This window comes from Anolis sagrei, chromosome 6, assembly GCF_037176765.1.
Source record: "Anolis sagrei isolate rAnoSag1 chromosome 6, rAnoSag1.mat, whole genome shotgun sequence".
NCBI classification, from domain to species: Eukaryota; Metazoa; Chordata; class Lepidosauria; order Squamata; family Dactyloidae; genus Anolis; species Anolis sagrei.
The window spans coordinates 6136637-6158671 of NC_090026.1; the positions used below are offsets into that span (position 1 = coordinate 6136637).

The following is a 22035-nucleotide window of genomic DNA, read 5'->3' on the forward strand; positions in this document are numbered from 1 at the left end:
CATTTGTAAACCGCCCTGAGTTGCCTTCGGGCTGAGAAAGGCAGTATATAAATATGGATAATAATAATAATTATAATAATTATAATAATTATAATAATAATACCACTTTAACTGTATTGTCGAAGGCTTTCATGGCCGGAATCACTGGGTTGTTGTAGGATTTTTTTTGGGCTATATGGCCATGGTCTAGAGGCATTCTCTCCTGACGTTTCGCCTGCATCTATGGCAAGCATCCTCAGAGGTAGTGACTAGTCACTACCTCTGAGGATGCTTGCCATAGATGCAGGCGAAACGTCAGGAGAGAATGCCTCTAGACCATGGCCATATATCCCGAAAAACCCTACAACAACACCACTTTAATCCTAAGATATGTCGCTTTGTTGGTGTACTTAGTAGGCAAGTGTGAGAACCTCCCAAAATCCAAATCCCAGGGTTTTGTAAGATGCAGCAATGACTTTAAAATTGGGATCAAATTACCATACATGTCCTGTATGGATCCTCTGTCTTTCTTTCCACAAGTTGTGCATACTCTATATACCAGATAGTATGTGACGGCTTATGGGTAGGAATCCCGTCATTCCATTGGGCTTCATAGTAAATCACTATTGTGTGGGAATTCAGATACAGATATATGTGTGTGTGTACACACACATACACACATACAATAGAGACTCGCTTATCCAACATAAACGGGCCGGCAGAACGTTGGATAAGTGAAAATTTTGGATAATAAGGATTAAGGAAAAGCCTATTAAAGGTCAAATTATGTTATGATTCTAAAATTAAGCACCAAAATGTCATGTTTGACAGCAAATCGACAGAAATAGCAGTTCAATACACAGTAACGTTATGTAGTAATTACTGTATTTACGAATTTAGCACCATGACATCGCAATGTATTGAAACAGCTGTAGATGCAGGCGGCAGACTATGTTGGATAATACAGAACGTAGGATGAGCGAAGGTTGGATAAGCGAGACTACTGTGTGTGTATGTGTGTGTGTGCAGCTTTAACCCACTGCACCACATGGTGCAGCGGGTTAAAGCACTGAGCTGCTGAACTTGTTGACCAAAAGGTCGCAAGTTCAAATCCGGGGAGTGGTGTGAGCTCCTCCTGTCATCCCCAGCTTCTGCCAACCTAGCAGTTTGAAAACATGCAAATGTGAGTAGATCAATAGGTACCTCTCCAGCAGGAAAGTAATGGTGCTCCATGCAGTCATGCTGGCCACATGACCTTAGAGGCGTCTACGGACAATGCCAGCTCTTTGGCTTAGAAATGGAGATGACCACCAACCCCCCAGAGTCAGACACAACTGGACTTAATGAGCTCCTCCTGTCATCCCCAGCTTCTGCCAACCTAGCAGTTTGAAAACATGCAAATATGAGTAGATCAATAGCAGGAAAGTAATGGCGCTCCATGCAGTCATGCTGGCCACATGACCTTAGGGGCGTCTACGGACAACGCCAGCTCTTTGGCTTAGAAATGGAGATGACCACCAACCCCCAGAGTCAGACACGACTGGACTTAATGTCAGGGGAAAACCTTTGCCTTTACTATATATATGGGCCACAGTGATGCTGCACAGAGCTTGCTGACCAGAAGGTCAGCAGTTTGAATCCGCAGGACAGGGTGAGCTCCTGTTGTTAGCCCCAGCTTCTGCCAACCTAGCAGTTCGAAAACATGCAAATGTGAGTAGATCAATAGGTAACGTAATGGTGCTCCGTGCAGTCATGCTGGCCACATGACCATGGAAGTGTCTATGGACAACGCCAGCTCTTTGGCTTTGAAATTGAGATGAGCACCAGAGTCCCAGAGTCAGACATGACTGGACTTAATGTCAGGGGAAAACTTTTACCTTTACTATAGATATGGGCCACAGTGATGCTGCGCAGAGCTTGCTGACCAGAAGGTCAGCAGTTTGAATCCGCGGGACAGTTGAGCTCCTGTTGTTAGCCCCAGCTTCTGCCAACCTAGCAGTTCGAAAACATGCAAATGTGAGTAGATCAATAGGTAACGTAACGGCGCTCCATGCAGTCATGCTGGCCACATGACCATGGAGGTGTCTACGGACAATGCCGGCTCTTAGAAAATGAGATGAGCACCAGAGTCCCAGAGTCGGACACGACTGGATTTAATGTCAGGGGAAATCTTTACCTATAGACAAACACACACACACACGTCCTGAATCTCATCTTCCCCTAGTTTGGCATAATGTCACATTAAATACAAACAATATGTGTTTATGTGTATACACACACGCGCGCACACATACACACACCACATATATAAAATGTTTGTATTTTAATGTGACATTATGCCAAACCAGAGAAAGATAAGATTCAGGACTTCTGCATATGTGCAATTGTGCAAACCCAGTGTGAGGTTAGCAAAATATAGGCTTCGCAGCATGCTCATGTTCTAACCCATCCATCTCTTGATGGTGAGGATGTTTTTGACAAAGGAGATACAGGGATGGGAGGTGTCTGTTTTGGAGGGCTGAATTGGAGGAATTCCAGGCCAGAGGTAGCAGCAGTGACTGAAAATGTGGGTCTGGCTTAGGAGAGAGGGGAGGAAGAAAGCCCATGTAGAGCTCTCCTACTGATTCTGTTCCTGCTGCAGAGTACAAAGAGGAACACTGCCCCCAGAGATGGTGTTTCAAGCAGGGAAAAGGTACAAGAACAGGAAAAACTAGCCTTTCATGGGGGAACAGTCGCCACAAGGTCGAACTGTTTTATTGTTGTGCCCGAGGGAAGCCTGCATGCGTGTGGGCAAATGGAGGCATTCCCCTTACCCTACTCCCTCTGGGCTATTTTCTGGCTCTGTCCCTTATGTGGGTCAATTAGCACTTGATTAGAATCATAGAAAGTTGCAGTCCACTAACATTAGAATCCTAGAGTTGGAAGAGACTTCATGGTCCATCCAGTTCAACCCCATTCTGCCAAGAAGCAGGAAAATACATTCAAAGCACCCCTGACAGATGGCCATCCAGCCTCTGCTTAAAAGCCCTCAAAGAAGGAACCTCTACCACATTCGAGGGCAGAGAGTTCCACTGCTGAACGGCTCTCACAGTCAGGAAGTTCTTCCGAATGTTCAGGTGGAATTTCCTTTCTTTCCTGTAGTTTGAAGCCATTGCTCCATTGCGTCCTAGTCTCCAGGGCAGCAGAAAACAAGCTTGCGCCCTCCTCTCTATGCCTTCCCCTCACATATTGATCCATGGCCCTCATCATGACTCCTCTCAGCCTTCTCTTCTGCAGGCTAAACATGCCCAGCGCTTTAAACCGCTCCTCATAGGGCTTGTTCTCCGGACGCTTGATCCTTTGAGTTGCCCTATTATTGGCTCATGTTTGTTGTCCACAAGGACTCCAAGATCTGTTTTCTCTCAAGCCAGGCATTGTCCCCCATTCTGTAGCTTTGCATTTCATTTTTTCTTGGAGTCCTCATGGACAACAAGTTAAACATGAGCCAACAATGTCATGCAGCAGCAAAAAAAGCCAGTGAGATTTTGGCCTGCATAAATAGGAGTTTAGTGTCTAGATCCAGGGAAGTCATGCTCCCATGCTCTATTCTGCCTTGGTCAGACCACTTTACCTGGAATCACACAGTATCCAATTCTGGGCATTGCAATTGAAGGGAGATGTTGACTCTTAAGCTGGAATGTGTCCTGACCCCAAGGTTGAGAAAGACCGATATAGCCCGAAAAAACCTACAGTATACCAGTCTCCTGCATTTGTTCCTGTTGAACTTTATTTTGTGAGTTTTGGCCCATCATCTCTCTAATCTGTGAAGATCTCTTTGAATTCTGCTCCTGTCTTCTGGCGTCTTGGCTCTCCTTCCCCATTTGGTCCCATCTGCCAACTTCATGATCGTGCCTTCTAAACCTTGATTAGATCGAGCTTTGGAAAAGTTACTTGTGGGATCTACAGGACCGTGAAACCCTCCGCAGTAATGTTCTCAAAAACGTATCTTGAAGTACAAGGAATAAGTATGGTGATGTATTGTCAAAGGCTTTCATGGCTGGAATCACTAGGTTCTTGTGGGTTTTTTCGAGCTGTATGGCCATGTTCTAGAGGCATTTTCTCCTGACGTTTCGCCTGCATCTATGGCAAGCATCCTCAGAGGTAGTGAGGATGCTTGCCATAGATGCCATAGACTACCTCTGAGGATGTCTGCCATAGATGCAGGCGAAACGTCAGGAGAAAATGCCTCTAAAACATGGCCATACAGCCCGAAAAAAACCACAAGAACCAAGTGTGGTGATGTTGCTCCTGCTCCACTTTTTGTTGTTGTTATGGAGAGAGGGTTGAGATATTAGTAAGGTCTCCTTGCGTCAGGTCCGAGCCACCTACACCACCCTAGGGAACTTACATCATCAAAGGCGGCACATTGCTCTTCCTTGCATCATCACGAAAGGACACCAGCTGGAACGCATGTGGCATACATCTCAATGGGTTTCCCTAGCGAGCTCCAATCCCCCATTGCTTTGCTTTTTCCTTCTCTCCCTTCCCTATGTCCCTCTCCTCCCCTCCACATGCTCCACTGTTCTTTATCAGTCGGAGACACTGTGAAAATACAACTTGTACCAGAAATTACAAAAGCCATTTGGCTTTCCACATGGAGTGAGCGTCTGTTGGGTAGATGGGACAGGCGAGGCCGTCTTAGGACTCTTCTGGTTTGTGAGAGGATTTGGGAGGTTTTCCATATGGGGAAAAGGTAATCTCTCTGTGTTTTAGGTTCAAGGAGATGGCAGGCACCCAGTTCTTAAGAACAGGCATATGCACGCTTCAGATAACGGTGTTAGAGGGAATTTAGTTGGGAATCACCGTCTCCGATTTGGTTCCTGCAGTTTTGGTCATCACGCTGACTTCCAATGACCACTGCAGGAAGGAATTTTGCAGCAAGAGAGAGCATAAAGTAGGAGTAAAAGGTGGGTTGCAAAGCAGCTGGCTGTGTAGTATGTGGATCAGGAGCAGCTGGGACAGGCATGGGCCAACTTCGGCCCTCCAGATGTTTTGGACTCCAATTCCCACCATTCCTAACAGCCTCAGGCCCCTTCCTTTTCCCCCTCAGCCGCTTAAGCCTGAGCTAGGACCATAATTGGAAAGCAAAAGGAACCCGGTGTCATTTCTGAGCTATCCAAATGGAAAGTTACACCTGGAAATGGTTGGTTTCGGACTCAAGGAATCTCCTGCCTTTGGTGTATTAGAAAAGTTTTCCGTGTGTTCCTTCTTATGTTTCAAGGCAGGCTTGAAGCTGCGTGTGCAAGGTCTAAATGCCAAGTAGAATTAGAAACCCCGCTGTCTTCTTCGTTATTCTTATTTGTACATAGTGTTATTAATTTCCTCGATGCTTTGCCAGAATATAACAGGACAGGCTCTTTGCTCCCTGGGAGCTTCAACATCTATCTATCTATCTATCTATCTATCTATCTATCTATCTGTCTGTCTGTCTGTCTGTCTGTCTGTCTGTCTTTCTGTCTGTCTGTATGTATGTATATTAATAGTGTCAGAAGCGACTTGAGAAACTGCAAGTTGCTTCTGGTGTGAGAGAATTGGCTGTCTGCAGGGATGTTGACCTGAATTGGCTGTCTGCAGGGACGTTGCCCTGAACTGGCTGTCTGCAGGGACTTTGCCCTGAACTGGCTGTCTGGAGGGATGTTACCTTGAACTGGATGTCTGCAGGGACGTTGCCCTGAATTGGCTGTGTACAGGGACGTTGCCCTGAATTGGTTGTCTGCAGGGATGTTACCCTGAACTGGCTGTCTGCAGGGACGTTGCCCTGAATTGGCTGTGTGCAGAGATGTTGCCCTGGATTGGCTGTCTGCAGGGACGTTGCCCTGAATTAGCTGTGTGCAGGGATGTTACCCTGAACTGGCTGTCTGCAGGGACGTTGCCCTGAATTGGCTATGTGCAGGGATGTTACCCTGAACTGGCTGTCTGCAGGGACGTTGCCCTGGATTGGCTGTCTGCAGGGACGTTGTCCTTAATTGGCTGTCTGCAAGGATGTTCCCCTGAATTTGATGTCTTCAAGGATGTTGCCCTGAAATGGCTCTCTGCAGGAAAATTGCGCTGAACTGACTATCTGCAGGGATGTTGCCCTGAATTGACTGTCTGTAGGGATGTTGCCCAGAATTGACTGTCTGCAAGGATGTTGCCCTGAAATGGCTGTCTGCAGGGAAATTGTGCTGAACTGACTCTCTGCAGGGACGTTGCCCTGAATTGGCTGCCTGCAAGGACATTGTCCTTAAATGGCTGTCTGCAGGGACGTTGCCCTGAACTGACTGTCTGCAGGGATGTTGTCCTGAATTGGCTGCCTGCAAGGACGTTGCCCTGAATTGGGTGTCTGCCGGGACTTTGCCTAGGGGACACCTGGATGCTTTTACCATCCTGTGGGAGGCTTCTCTCATGTCCCTGCATGAGTACCTGGAGCTAACGGATGGGAGCTCACCCAATCTCTGTGGATTCGAACCGCCAACCTTCAGGTTAGCAGTTAAGCCAACACAATTGTGCCACTGTGATAATAATAATACTCTTGGCACAAGCCAGTAAAGATGGTCCCAGTGGTGATTGGCACACTAGGTGCAGTGCTTAAAGACCTTGGCCTACACTTAAAAACAATCGGCACTGACAAAATTACCATCTGTCAGCTGCAAAAGGACACCCTACTTGGATCTGCATGCATTATTGATCGATACATCACACAGTCCTAGACATTTGGAAAGGGTCTGATGTGTGATCCCATAGAAAAGCCAACACAGTGATTTGCCATGGACTCATCTTGTTGTGTAGCTAATAATAATAATGACAACAATAATATGGGGAAAATGGCAGAGGCATGAGAGATGGGGAAAGACTGTAGGAGTAGTATGGGACACTTGCAGAGTTGGGTTGTTGTAGATTTTTCCGGGCTATATGGCCATGTTCTGGAGGCAATTTTTCTCCTGACGTTTCGCCTGCATCTATGGCAAGCATCTATGGATGCTTGCCATAGATGCAGGCGAAACGTCAGGAGAAAAATTGCCTCCAGAACATGGCCATATAGCCCTGAAAAACCTACAACAACCCAGTGATTCCGGCCATGAAAGCCTTCGACAATACTTGCAGAGTCGTCGACTCGCTCCCAGAATCCCCTTCCCAGATGCCAGGCCATAGGAATTCTGGGCACCGTAGTCTCCAAAAGGGACCCCCCTTCACCTCATTGCACAGTGGAATGTGTTTGGGAAGGAGGAAGCATTAGAAATGGGGTTGCCCCTTCCTCCGCAAGCATGCCCATCCCCATTCCACCCCACATTGGATGGGAAAGCGATGCCGGCCTTTGCTGCAGCTGCTTGGGCCCCCCTCCCATCCACGGAAGGAATCTCCCCAGACTCCGTGGGCGGCTCTGAAGGGACCCCTTGTCCGGATCCTTTCTGTGTTCATTGTCTCCAGATAGTGGGACCTTTATCTTTCCTCCAAGATAGAGACGCCACCCTCTCCGCACCACTTCTGCCAACGCTCTCCACCCCCCTGCCCCACAATTGTGACTGTCATCTCCCTTAAGGGGCATTTGTCTCTCTGTGCATCCTTGTTCTGCAGTCCATCTTACCAATGAACTGAGGCCGAGGCACAAAGGGAAAGAAAGTCCTCAACAAGCCTGGAGCAGAGAGAAGAAGAGGATCGTGCCGTTCTCCAGATGTTGGTGGACAGCAGCTCCCAGCTTTCTTCAACCCTCAGCGAGTTTCTGGGAGTTGCAGTCCACAAACATTAGAAGAGACCTCATGGGCCATCCAGTCCAACCCCATTCTGCCAAGAAGCAGGAAAAACGCATTCAAAGCACCCTTGACAGATGGCCACCCAGCCTCTGTTTAAAAGCCTCCAAAGAAGGAGATCTCCACCACACTCAAAGGCAGAGAGTTCCACTGCTGAACAGCTCTCACAGTCAGGAAGTTCTTCCTCATGTTCAGATGGAATTTCCTTTCCTGAAACTATTGTTCCCTTGTGTCCTAATCTCCAGGACAGCAGAAAACAGACTTGCTCCCTCCTCCCTATTAATTCCCCACACTTCTTGATCCATGGCCCTCATCATATCTCATTTCAGCCTTCTCTTCTTCAGGCTAAACATGCCCAGCTCTTTCAGCCACCCCTCATAGGGTTTGTTCTCCAGACCTTTGATCATTTGAGTTGCCCTCCTCTGGACACTTTCCAGCTTAGAGTCAACATCTCTCTTAAACAAGCCTGCTCCCTCCTCCCTATGAATTCCCATCACCTTTTGATCCATGGCCCTCATGCTGTCTCTCTCTGCCTTCTCTTCTGCAGGTTAAACATGCCCATGCCCAGGGCTTAAAGCCGCTCCTCATAGGGCTTGTTTTCCATACCCTTGATCATTTGAGTCGCCCTCCTCTGGAGTCAACATCTCCCTCAAACAAACTTGCTCCCTCCTCCCCCATCATGTCTTCCTCTCTGCCTTCTCTTCTGCAGGCTCAACATGCCCAGCTCTTTAAGCCACTCCTTATAGGGCTTGTACACCAGACCCTTTGATAATTTCAGTCACCCTCCTCTAGAGTCAACATCTCCCTTAAACAAGCTTGCTCCCTCCTCCCTATGACTTCCCCTCACATCTTTATCTGTGGCTCCCATCATGTCTCCCTCTCTACCTTCTCTTCTGCAGGCTCAACATGCCGAGCTCTTTAAGCCTCTCCTCATAGGGCTTGTCAACATCTCCCTTAAACAAGTCAACATCTCCCTTAAACAAGCTTGCTCCCTCCTCCCTATTACTTCCCCTCACATCTTTATCTATGGCCCCCATCATGTCTCCCTCTCTACCTTCTCTTCTGCAGGTTAAACATGCCCAGGTCTTTAAGCCACTCTTCATAGGACTTGTTCTCCAGACCTTTGATCATTTGAGTCAGCCTCCTCTGGAGTCAACATCTCCCTCAAACAAACTTGCTCCCTCCTCCCTATGACTTCCCCTCACATCTTTATCTATGGCCACTATCATGTCTCCCTCTCTGCCTCCTCTTCTGCAGGCTCAACTTGCCCAGCTCTTCGAGCCACTCCTCATAGGGCTTGTTCTCCAGACCTTTGATCATTTGAGTCACCCTCCTCTGGAGACAACAAAGAAACTTGCTCTCTCCTCCCTATAACTTTCCCTACATCTTTATCCATGGCTCCCATCATGTCTTTTTTCTTCTTCTCTTCTGCAGGCTCAACATGGTCAGCACTTTAAGCTGCTCCTCATGGGGCTTGTTCTCCAGACCTTTTATCCTTTGAGTCGCCCCCTTCCTCTGGACACATTCCAGCTTAGAGTCAACATTTCCCATAAATTGCAGCCCAACGTGCAGCCCACTCCTGCTATAATGTCAAAAATGGGGCTTAAACGTAGAGCTTGGAAGTAATGAATGACATCCAGTAATTATCTGGAATATCTCTTGTGTGTGTGTGTGTGTGTGTGCATAAAACGGTTGTGTAATGATGAAGCTTGATTTCCAACAGCAGCATAACTGGTGGGAATGGATTTACTGGTGCAACGAGTCACGTCTCCCATTTGAAATTACTCCTGACTGAGTTCTAATGGTTTTAATTTTCACAGTCTTAAGCAGGCATGGGCCAACTTGGGCCCTATCTCCAGGTGTTTTGGACTTCAACTCCCACCATTCCTAACAGCCTCAGGCCCCTTCCTTTTCCCCCTCAGCCGCATAAGCGGCTGAGGGGGAAAACGAAAGGGCCTGAGGCTGTTAGGAATGGTGGAAGTTGAAGTCCAAAACAGGGATGTTGCCCTCAAATGGCTGTTTGCAGGGACATTGCCCTCAACTGGCTGTATGCAGGGATGTTGCCCTGAATTACCTGTCTGCAGTGATGTTACCCTGAACCCGCTGTCTGCAGTGATGTTGCCCTCAATTGCCTGTCTGCAGTGATGTTACCCTGAACTGGCTGTCTGCAGGGATGTTGCTCTCAACTGGCTGTCTGCAGGGATGTTGCCCTCAACTGGCTGTCTGCAGGGGTGTTGCCCTCAACTGGCTGTCTGCAGGGGTGTTGCCTTGAACTGGCTGCCTGCAAGGACGTTGCCCTCAATTGCCTGTCTACAAGGATGTTGCCCTCAACTGGCTGCCTGCTGGGACGTTGCCCTGAACTGGCTGTCTGTAGGGACGTTGCCCTGAACTGGCTGTCTGCAGGGATATTACCCCAAACTGGCTGTCTGCAGGGACGTTGCCCTGAACTTACTGTCTGCAGGGACGTTGCCTTTAACTGGTTGTCTGCAGGGACCTTTACCTGAACTGGCTGTCTGTGGGGACATTGCCCTGAATTGGCTTGAGCGGCTGAGGGGAAAAAGGAAGGGGTGGGATTTGAAGTCCAAAATGTTGCCCTGAACTGGCTGTCTGCAGGTATGTTGCCCTCAACTGGCTGTCTGCAGGAATGTTGCCCTGAACTGGCTGTCCTCTGATGTTGTCCTGAACTGGCTGTCTGCAGGGACGTTGCTTTGAACTGGCTGTCTGCAGGGACATTGCCCTGAATTGACTTAAGTGGCTGAGGGGGAAAAGGAAGGGGCCTGTGGTTGTTAGGAATGGTGGGAGTTGAAGTCCAAAACACCTGGAGGGCCCAAGTTGGCCCATGCCTGGTCTTAAGGATTTTCCCCTTGAAAGGAAAACATTGAGTATCACTCTTTAGTTACTTTTTAAACATTGCAACATGTAAACAGCAAGAAATTACATCTAGAGTGCTACTGCGGAAATATAACTAACCGTCCTGGCTATGCTCCGGTGCTGCCTTTTGTTGCCACAGTGGCGAGAGAGTGCCAAATCTTGACCTTTGCCCTCTCCTCCTGGGCTTTCTCTCTTTTGGGGTTTTGGCATTCTGGTGACTCAGCCGGTTCAGATGAGGGCAGGGCAGGCTCACTGGAGCTGTGGGTATTTTGGCTTTGGGTGTTGGCCCGGGCCCAGAGGGCAGAGGACCGGGCAAGTTGGGTCAGGTGCTTCCTTTTCTCATATTTTGGCTACAAGGACTCCGGAATACCTTTGACACACACAGCCACGCTTCCCTCCCTCCCTCCCTCCCCACCCCCTACTTTGGCTCTGATGATTTGGATCCCCATTACTTATTTATGAGTTACGTACATTTAAATCTGGCCTCTCCTCCCCTGAACTCAAGGCAGCCGGAGCATGTGCGGCTTCTCCTCCTCCCTTTGTTCTCCGGAGAGACAGAATGGGGCGAAAGGGAAACCTCACTAGCCAGGCTTGACTCACTGGAGACTCAAACCCAAAGCGCCCAAGTCTCATTGCAACATTTTCAGCCACAGGTGAGAATTATGTTTTTGCTGTCGGCCCGTATTTCCCAGCACCCTTTGCAAGGCATAGTCACTAACGAGGAATGCTGGGAGTCATAGCCTAACGAAAATTGCACAATTGCTGAGCCTACTCAGATCACTATGAGGCTGCGGTGGTGCCACAGGTTAAACAGCTAAGCTGCTGAACTTGCTGACTGCAAGGTTGGCGGTCTGAATCCGCAGGCGGGGTGAGCTCCATTGCTAGCCCCAGCTTCTGCCAACCTCTGTGCCGTGGAGGTTTGCAACATGACGCAGGGACTTATGAGCCAAGAGGAAGCTCATGGGGTGAAGCTCAGGGGCCATGGTGGCACATTGGTTAAACCTCTGAGCTGCTGAACTTACTGGCCAGAAGGTCGGCAGTTTGAATCTGCGGTCGGGGTGAGCTCCATCACTAGCCCCAGCTTCTGCCAACCTCTGTGCCGTGGAGGTTTGAATCATGACACAAGGACCTATGAACCAAGAGGAACCTCATGGGGTGAAGTTCAGGGGTCACAGTGGCACATTGGTTAAACCTCTGAGCTGCTGAACTTACTGACCAGAACGTCAGCAGTTTGAATCTGCGGTCGGGGTGAGCTCCATTGCTAGCCCCAGCTTCTGCCAACCTCTGTGCCGTGGAGGTTTGAATCATGACGCAGGGACCTATGAGCCAAGAGGAAGCTCATGGGGTGAAGCTCAGGGGCCACGGTGGCACATTGGGTTAAACCTCTGAGCTGCTGATTTTACTGACCAGAAGGTCGGCGGTTTGAATCTGTGGTCGGGGTGAGCTCTGTTGTTAGCTCTAGCTTCTGCCAACCTCCTTGCCGTGGAGGTTTGAATCATGACGCAGGGGCCTATGAGCCAAGAGGAATCTCATAGGGCTAAGCTCAAGGATCTCGGTGGCACAACGGGTTGAACCACTCAGCTGCTGAACTTGCTGAGTTCGAATCTGCGGATGGGGTGAGCTCACGTTGATAGCCCCCGCTTCATCCAACCTAGCAATTCAAAAACATGCAAATGTGAGTAGATCAATAGGTACTGCTTCATCAGGAAGGTAACAGCGCTCCATGCAATTGGGCCGACCACATGACCTTGGAGGCATTTACGGACAACGCCAGCTCTTCGGCTTAGAAATGGAGATGAGCACCAACCCCCAGATTCCAACTTGACTAGACTTAATCTCAAGGGGAAACCTTTATGTTTACTATGGGCTTTAACTGCTGAGCTGTGGAACTTGCTGACCGGAAGGTAGGCACTTCGAATCCGTGGATGGGGTGAACTCCTGTTCATAGCCCCAGCTTCTGCCAACCTAGCAGTTCGAAAACATGTCAAAGTGAGTAGATCAATAGGTACTGCTTCGGTGGGAAGGTAACAGCGCTCCATGCAGTCATGCCGACCACATGACCTTGGAGATGTCCACGGAGAACCCCGGCTCTTCGGCTTAGAAATGGAGATGAGCACCAAACCCGAGTCGGATACGACTAGACTTAATGTCAAGGGGAAAACCTTTACCTTTACCATTAGTCAGATCACTACAACATTGAAAAAGATGCAGCTGAGTTCTGTGGTTTCCTGCTCGACCCTTCCGGGTAACTTGGGTTTGATGTGCCATCACCCGTTCTTTCTGGAAGGAGGGGAAGCTGAAAAACAGTTGGCGTACTATTTGTGTGCTATAGTCTCTGTGCTCAGATAAGTCACAGCTGTTGCTGCCATGGAGTTGATAACACCTAGTGCCTGCCAGTCTTGATGTACCGGTGGTGGCGTGGAGGCCAAAATGGCCAAAAAGGGGGCAACGTTGAGGTTCTACAGAACGAAGGAGACTTGGAAGGTACGCAGGCATTTTTCCTCACGTGGATTCCTCAAACACCATCTTCGTGGTTTGTTCCAGGTGCAATGATCCATAAGGATTGTTTTCGTCAAGGACACAGAGCTGATGGATCAGTATGGTCCATATAGAAGTATTTGGGATCTTCCACGTGCAATAATCAATAAGGATTGTTTTCTTCAAGGATACAGGTTGACGGATCAGTATGTTCCATATAGAATTATTTGTTTGTTTGTTTGTTTGTTTACAATATTTGTATACCGCCCTTCTACACCCTGAACTGAACTGTAGTCGGCCCCATTCTGCTGGTCATTGTCCTTTCCTGACTTGGCGCAATCCGGCGCAATTGCGCTCACGTGACCTGTGTGCGGTGTTGAGCATGAGTCTTGAAGTGTGTGGAAATGCAGTGTGGAAGTGGGGTGTACGAATGGGACTAGTTGCCTTTTACCAGAGGGAATGTGGAATATGAGACTTGGATGGATTTCTGGATATATATATGTGTGTGTGTGTATGTATATGTATATATGTATATGTATATGTGTATATGTTTTCATCTAGGCATGGGCAAACTTGTACCCTCACTAAGCTTCTCACACCAGGCCTTCCTCATACTCGGCCTTCTCATAGACTAAGGCCTACCTCACACTGAGGCCTACGTCACAGACTGAGACCTTTCTCCCACTGAGGTTTGCCTCAGACTCCTCAGGACGACAGTAGCTTTGGCCCCCTGACTCTTAACAGCTGCTTGGATTTATGTATATATGTATGTGTGTATGTTTTCATCCAGGCATGGGCAAACTTGGGCCCTCACCGAAGCTTCTCACACCAGGCCTTCCTCATACTCGGCCTTCTCATAGACTAAGGCCTACCTCACACTGAGGCCTACCTCACAGACTGAGACCTTTCTCCCACTGTATGTCTCAGACTCCTCAGGATGGCAGTAGCTTTGGCCCACTGACTCTTAACAGCCGCTTGGATTTATGTATATATGTGTGTGTGTATGTTCTCATCCAGGCATGGGCAAACTTGGACCCTCACCAAAGCTTCTCACACCAGGCCTTCCTCATACTCGGCATTCTCATAGACAAAGGCCTACCTCACACTGAGGCCTACCTCACAGACTGAGACCTTTCTCCCACTGAGGTTTGCCTCAGACTCCTCAGGACGGCAATAGCTTTGGCCCACTGACTCTTAACAGCTGCTTGGATTTATGTATATATGTGTGTGTGTATGTTTTCATCCAGGCATGGGCAAACTTGGGCCCTTAAGTGATGGAGGAGCAAAAGGAAGGGGTCTGAGGCTGTTAGGAATGGTGGGAGTTAAAGTCCAAAGCACCTGGAGGGCCGAAGCTTACCCATGCCTGGTTTTTTCTCTTGGGTACAAATCATACCACCCTTACCATCTCCTTCCTTCTTTCCTTTCCAGGATTAGGTCCCACGCCATGGCGGGAGCGTAGCCGTAACCCCCCGCCAGCCGTGCCTCGTGGGCCAGTACGCCGCATGGGTCCGGTGTGGGGGGGGAGTCAACCCATCAGAAATTGGCAGCAGGCAAACCCCCACTTTGGTAAGTGACACAATACCTTGTTTGGATTCGTATGTAGAGACAGCAAGCAGAAATGTTTCTCTGTTTCCATTCCAGTTGCCCATTTTGTTTCAGTGTTGCTGCTCTTTCTTTGGCACAGGGGAGCAGGCAGGATGGATATATTGAGGTTTGCCATGTTTTGGTGGTATGTGCTGCTCTCAAATGAAATGTCGGGCCAAGCTATTTGCAACCTCTACAGGGTCGTCATCTCCAGACCAGGTTGCGTATGTTTATCACATTTGGAAGACACTAAAGGCCCTTCCAGACAGGCCCTCCATCCCAGGGTCCGATCCACATTTTTCTGTTTATCCCAGATTATCTGACAGTGCGGACCCCTACTTTGGAAAATGGAAATCTCCATAACCTTTTGGAGATTTTAGGATTTTTGGAAAGGTGTGAGTTTGTAACCTTTTGAAAAATGATGACAAAACCTTTTAGGAAAAAGGCATTCACGCAAGGCAATTAGGTAAACTATAAATCCCAGCAACTACAACTCCCAAATGTCAAGGTGTATTTTCCCTAAACACCACCAATGTTCACATTTGGGCATATTGAGTATTCGTGCCAAGTTTGGTCCAGATCAGTCATTGTTTGAATCCACAGTGCTCTCTAGGTGTAGGTGAACTACAACTTCAAAACTCAAGGTCGTATTCGTGCCAAGTTTGGTCCAGATCCATCATTGTTTGAGTTCACAGTGCTCTCTGGATGTAGGTGAACTACAACTCCAAAACTCAAGGTCAATGCCCACCAAACCCTTGTAGTATTTTCTGTTAGTCATGGGAGTTCTGTGTGCCAAGTTTTGTTCAGTTCCATCGATGGTGGAGTTCAGAGTGCTCTTTGAGTGTAGGTGAACTATAAATCATATCAACTACAACTCCCAAATGTCAAGATCTATTTTCCCCAAACTCCACCAGTGTTCACATTTGGCCATATTGAGTATTCGTGCCAAGTTTGATCCAGATCCATCATTGTTTGAGTCCACAGAGCTCTCTGGGTGTAGGTGAACTACAACTCCAAAACTCAAGGTCAGTGCCCACCAAACCCTTCTAGTATTTTCTGTTAGTCATGGGAGTTCTGTGTGCCAAGTTTTGTTCAGTTCCATCAATGGTGGAGTTCAGAATGCTCTTTGATTGTAGGTGAACTACAACTGCCAAACACAAGGTCAATGCCCACCAAACCCTTTTATTATTTTCTCTTTTTCATGGGAGTTCTGTGTGCCAAGTTTGGTTCAGTTCCATTGTTGGTGGAGTTCAGAATCCTCTTCGATAGAAGGAGAACTATAAATCCCAGCAACTACAACTCCCAAATGACAAAATCAATCTCCCGCCCAACCCCACCCGTATTCAAATTTGGGCATATCCGATATTTTTGCCAAATTTAGTCAAGTGAATGAAAATCCGTCCTGCATATCAGATATTTACATTACGATTTCTAACAGTAGCAAAATGACAGTTATGAAGTAGCAAAGAAAATAATGTTATGGTTGGGGGTCACCACAACATGAGGAACTGTATTAAGGGGTCGCGGCATTTGGAAGGTTGAGAAACACCGCTCTAAGCATACTATTCTAAAATGGAGTCTGAGTCCTGAACAAGCCCAGACCTGATCACATGGTCTGCAACCTCTCCCATAACAAAGAGTTAAAGAAAAACTGTAAACCAATACACACATGTACAATACAACGAGACTACAAATTAATATAATGACGACTCAGACTTGCTCGGGAATACGATTTGGATCATGTGATTTTAATTGATGTTTTAATGCTATATTTTTAATGGGTTTGATTGTAGCATTTTTGTTTATTTCCCAATCTGTATAAATAAAAATGTAATGTATTGTCGAAAGCTTTCATGGCTGGAATCACTGGGTTGTTGTAGGTTTTTCCAGGCTATATGGCCATGTTCTAGAGGTATTTTCTCCTGACGTTTCGCCTGCATCTATGGCAAGCATCCTCACTACCTCTGAGGATGCTTGCCGTAAATGCAGGCGAAACGTCAGGAGAAAATGCCTCTAGAACATAGCCATATAGCCCGGAAAAACCTACAACAACTCAAAAATGTAATGTTTGTTTGTGGGATTAACATAACTCAGAAACCACTGGATGAATTGACAATAAATTTGGACACAAGACACCTAACAGGCCAACGAGTGACCATCACTCATAAAAACACTGAAAAACACAGTGGAAGGGACTCAGGAAAGCCAAAAAAGCAAAAAGACGCTACAGTGCACGCGCAAAGCCACATATATACACAAACATACACATATACACAAATATATACACACATATATACACTCACAAAACACATATGCACAGACTGGGCCACAGCAACACGTGGCAGGGAACAGCTAGTCTATATAAATAAATATATAATGTTCATAACTCAAAAACCACTGGACGAATTGACAACAAATTTGGACACAATATACCTCTCAGGTCAATGAGTGACCATCACTCATAAAAACACCGAAAAACACAGCGGAAGGGACTTAAAAAGCCAAAAAAGCAAAAAGACGCTTCAGTGCATGCGCAAAACCACATATATACACAAACACACACATATACACATGTACACAAATATATACACACACATATACACATATATACACTCACAAAACACATATACACGGACTGGGCCACAGCAATGTGTGGCAGGGAATAGCTAGTCTATATAAATAAATATATAATATTCATTTATGAGATTAACATAACTCAAAAACCACTGGACGAATTGACATCAAATTTGGACACAATATACCTTTAAGTGACCATCACTCATAAAAACACTGAAAAATACAGCAGAAGGGAGCTAAAAAGCCAAAAAAAAAAACCAAAAAAATACATTACAACGCATGCACAAAACCACATATATACACAAACACACATATATACACATATACACAAATATATACACAGACATATACACACTCAAAACACATATACATAGACTGGGCCACAGCAATGCGTGGCAGGGGGCAGCTAATGTATTTATATATGACATTGAATCGTTGCCTTTGTAAGGCTGCGCTGAGTCCCCTTCGAGGTTGAGAAGGGAGGGATATAAATGTGGTAAATAAACAAATACACTAAGCAATGGGTTGTTATAGGTTTTTTCAGGCTATATGGCCATGGTCTAGAGGCATTCTCTCCTGACGTTTCGCCTGCATCTATGGCAAGCATCCTCAGAGTTAGTGAGGTCCTCACTACCTCTGAGGATGCTTGCCATAGATGCAGGCGAAACGTCAGGAGAGAATGCCTCTGGACCATGGCCATATAGCCCGAAAAAACCTACAACAACCCAGTGATCCCGGCCATGAAAGCCTTCGACAATACACTAAGGAATACTAAGCAATCTGAATTATATACGTAATACATAATAACTAGTGGAGGTTAGTGAGAAGGTTGCTATTACCAACACATATAATCCAGTGTAAAGCAGAAAAACTGGGATTAGATCCTGCTACTTCATCACACTAGAGAAGAAATCCACTTAAAATTCGGTTTCTGCCTCCCGGAGAATTCTGGGGTTTGTAGTTTAGTGAGGCTGTTAAAGGCTCCTCCCTAAACTGCAAACCCTAAAATTCTGCAGGAGGCAGAAACTGGATTTTAAGTGGATTTTTTTCCTCTAGTGTGATGAGGCAGCTGTGGTGTACCTTGGGAAGTCTGACTTGGCCATGGTAGTCCACACTCTGGTTACATCCCATATAGACTACTGCATCGCTCTCTACGTGGGGTTGCCTTTGAAGACTGCTCGGAAGCTTCAAATGGTCCAACGCTAAGGCAGCCAGGATACTAACAGGAACGGCACTCAGGGAGCATACAACTCCGTTGTTGCGCCAGCTCCACTGGCTACCAGTCTGCTACCGAGTGCTGGCATTGGCCTATAAAGCCCTAATCGGTTCTGGCCCAACTTACCTGTCCGAACGCATCTCCTCCTATGAACCAGCCAGGACATTAAGATCATCTGGGGAGGCCCTACTCTCAGTCCCACCTGCATCACAGGTACGTCTCGCGGGGGCGAGAAGTAATGCTAACCCTCTATTCCGCTTTCGTTAGACCACACCTGGAATATTGTGTCCAATTCTGGGCACCACAATTCAAGAGAGATATTGACAAGCTGGAATGTGTCCAGAGGAGGGAGACTAAAATGATAAAGGGTCTGGAGAACAAGCCCTATGAGGAGCGGCTTAAGGAGCTGGGCATGTTTAGCCTGAAGAAGAGAAGGCTGAGATGAGATATGATAGCCATGTATAAATATGTGAGAGGAAGCCACAGGGAGGAGGGAGCAAGCTTGTTTTCTGCTTCCCTGGAGACTAGGACGCAATGGAACAATGGCTTCAAACTACAAGAGAGGAGATTCCATCTGAACATGAGGAAGAACTTCCTAACTGTGAGAGCCATTCAGCAGTGGAACTCTCTGCCCCGGAGTGTGGTGGAGGCTCCTTCTTTGGAAGCTTTTAAACAGAGGCTGGATGGCCATCTGTCAGGGGTGATTTGAATGCAATATTCCTGCTTCTTGGCAGGAGGTTGGACTGGATGGCCCATGAGGTCTCTTCCAACTCTTTGATTCTATGATTCTATAACTCCGTTGTTGCGCCAGCTCCACTGGCTATCAGTCTGCTACCGGGCACCATTCAAAGTGCTGGCATTGGCCTATGAAGCCCTAAACGGTTCTGGCCCAACTTACCTGTCCGAACGCATCTCCTCCTATGAACCATCTAGAACATTAAGATCATCTGGGGAGGCCCTATTCTCAGTCTCACCTGCATCACAGGTACGTCTGGCGGGGACGAGAGACAGGGCCTTCTCAGTGGTGGCCCCTCGGCTGTGGAACGCCCTTCCTACAGAAATTAGATCGGCCCCCTCCCTGTTCACATTTCGGAGGAAAGTGAAGACCTGGTTGTTCGAGCAGGCATTTGAATAGGCAGTGTAATGAACATAGGAATATGGAACAACAGATGATGAGACTGGATCTTGATTTTACTTGAGACGCTAAAGCAGTGGTTCACAACCTGGGTTCCCCAGATGTTTTTGGCCTACAACTCCCAGAAATCCTAACAGCTGGTAAACTAGCTGGGATTTCTGGGAGTTGTAGGCCAAAAACATTTGGGGACCCCAGGTTGAGAACCACTGCGCTAATGAGATGTTATATTGATTGAAGGCTTTCATGGCCGGAATCACTCAGTTCTTGTGGGTTTTTTCGGGCTATATGGCCATGTTCTAGAGGCATTTCTCCTGACGTTTCGCCTGCATCTATGGCAAGCTTCCTCAGAGGGTGTTCGTGGGACTGTCGTGGACAATACATGGCTCGCGTAGCAGATGAGAATCCTCCATCGTGCAGAAATGCACCTTCATGCATCTCCACTGCTTCCAGAGAGCCGTGTTCCTGCTTAGGAGCTGTTCTGCTGGTTTCTTTGCATGCATGGAGAGACAAAAGCATGCTCATGTCGACGTCACAGTCACAGCCTACAAGGACGCAGGGCACACATGCGCACTGCTGCGCACACCCAGTGCTCTCTCTCTCTCCCCCTCCCTCCTTTCCCTTCCATTTCCCTTGTTCTCTGCCTGATGCCTTTCCCCCAGCTTCTGCTGCTGTGTGATGGGGCTGGAGGGTCCTAGCCTGGGCTCTGGCCCCTCTCCCCGCCCCTCGGCACACCGCCAACCAAGCAGCTGGGCATTGGGGGAGGGCGGGGAGGTGGGGGCGGCCAGCGGAGGGAGGTTCCTTTTACATATCTAGGAGGAAAAGGAGGAGGAAGAGAGAGTGACTCACGCAGGCGCCTCCCCCAAATGCAGCCACTGTGACCTTAAAAGGCTCCTTGTTGGAGTGAGTGAACGGTTAACCCCTCATGGGCCATTGAGGTGCCCCACAGCCCTGCTTCTCACCCCTGTTATCTCGTATGCTTGTGTCTTCATCTCACCTTTCGCTCTCATATGAGTGTCTCCCCAACAATTGGGTTCTGCATTGCACAGAAAGATATACAGTTCTTGTAGGCCAGGCATGGGCCAACTTGGGTTGAGTGAGTCCCCAACAATTGGGTTTTACATTGCACAGAAAGATGTACAGTTCTTCTACACCAGGCATGGGCCAACTTGGGTCCTCTAGATGTTTTGGACTCCAACTCCCACCATTCCTAACAGCCTCAGGCCCGTATTTATTTATTTACATCACTTCTATCCCGCCCACAATTCTGGGCACCACAATTCAAGAGAGGTATGAAGTTCAACAGGGACAAATGCAAGATACTCCACTTAGGCAGGAAAAACGAAATGCAAAGATACAAAATGGGGGGACACCTGGCTCGAGAGCAGTACGTGTGAAAAAGATCTTGGAGTCCTCGTGGACAACAAGTTAAACATGAGCCAACAATGTAATGTGGCGGCAAAAAAAGCCAATAGGATTTTGGGCTGCATCAATAGAAGCATAGTGTCTCGATCTAGGGAAGTCATGCTACCTCTCTATTCTGCTTTGGTTACACCACACCTGGAATATTGTGTCCAATTCTGGGCACCACAAATCAAGAGAGATATTGACAAGCTGGAATGTGTCCAGAGGAGGGCGACTCAAATGATCAAGGGTCTGGAGAACAAGCCCCATGAGGAGCGGCTTAAGGAGCTGGGCATGTTTAGCCTGAAGAAGAGAAGGCTGAGAGGAGATATGATAGCCATGTATAAATATGTGAGAGGAAGTCACAGGGAGGAGGGAGCAAGCTTGTTTTCTGCTTCCTTGGAGACTAGGACGTGAAACAATGGCTTCAAACTACAAGAAAGGAGATTGCATCTGAACATGAGGAAGAACTTCCTGACTGTGAGAGCCGTTCAGCAGTGGAACTCTCTGCCCCGGAGTGTGGTGGAGGCTCCTTCTTTGGAAGTTTTTAAACAGAGGCTGGATGGCCATCTGTCAGGGGTGCTTTGAATGCAATATTCCTGCTTTTTGGCAGAATGGGGTTGGTCTGGATGGCCCATAAGGTCTCTTCCAACCCTTTGATTCTATGATATCAACCCGAAGGCAACTCAGGGCGGTGTACAAGTTGGCAACATTTAAATGGCATATATAAAAATCCATACATCGATAAAAGCAGAAAGCATCATCATACATTTAAAAACCATAACAAACAATAAATAATAATAGTAATAATAAAAACTATGTCTTCTTGTTCAAATCCTCAACCGTTGCATCGTCTTAGCCATTCTAAGTTCATTTTCCAATTTCAGTTTTTCTAATCATGCTGTGGTTCCAAACGCTTGCTCAAAGAGCCAAGTTTTCATGTCAGGAGGGAGGGGGCCGATCTAATATCCCTAGACAGGGAGTTCCGTAGCCGAGGGGCCACCACAGAGAAGGCCCTTTCCTTGTCC

The 22035-nt window shown here is 47.5% G+C and overlaps 1 protein-coding gene across 10 annotated transcripts in view; it reads left to right on the forward strand.

Annotated features, from left to right (window-relative positions):
* Positions 1 to 22035, forward strand: part of KDM6B (lysine demethylase 6B) — a 195530-nt gene that overhangs the window by 71297 nt on the left and 102198 nt on the right. For 9 of the 10 annotated variants that reach the window (XM_067469705.1, XM_067469707.1, XM_067469706.1 and 6 more), the window contains one exon: positions 14523 to 14660. The gene's annotated coding sequence lies outside the window, so the exon portion shown is untranslated. Of the gene's footprint in view, positions 1 to 12913; positions 13101 to 14522; positions 14661 to 22035 lie in introns of those variants that run through there. The other variant, XM_067469710.1, reaches the window with a different exon arrangement.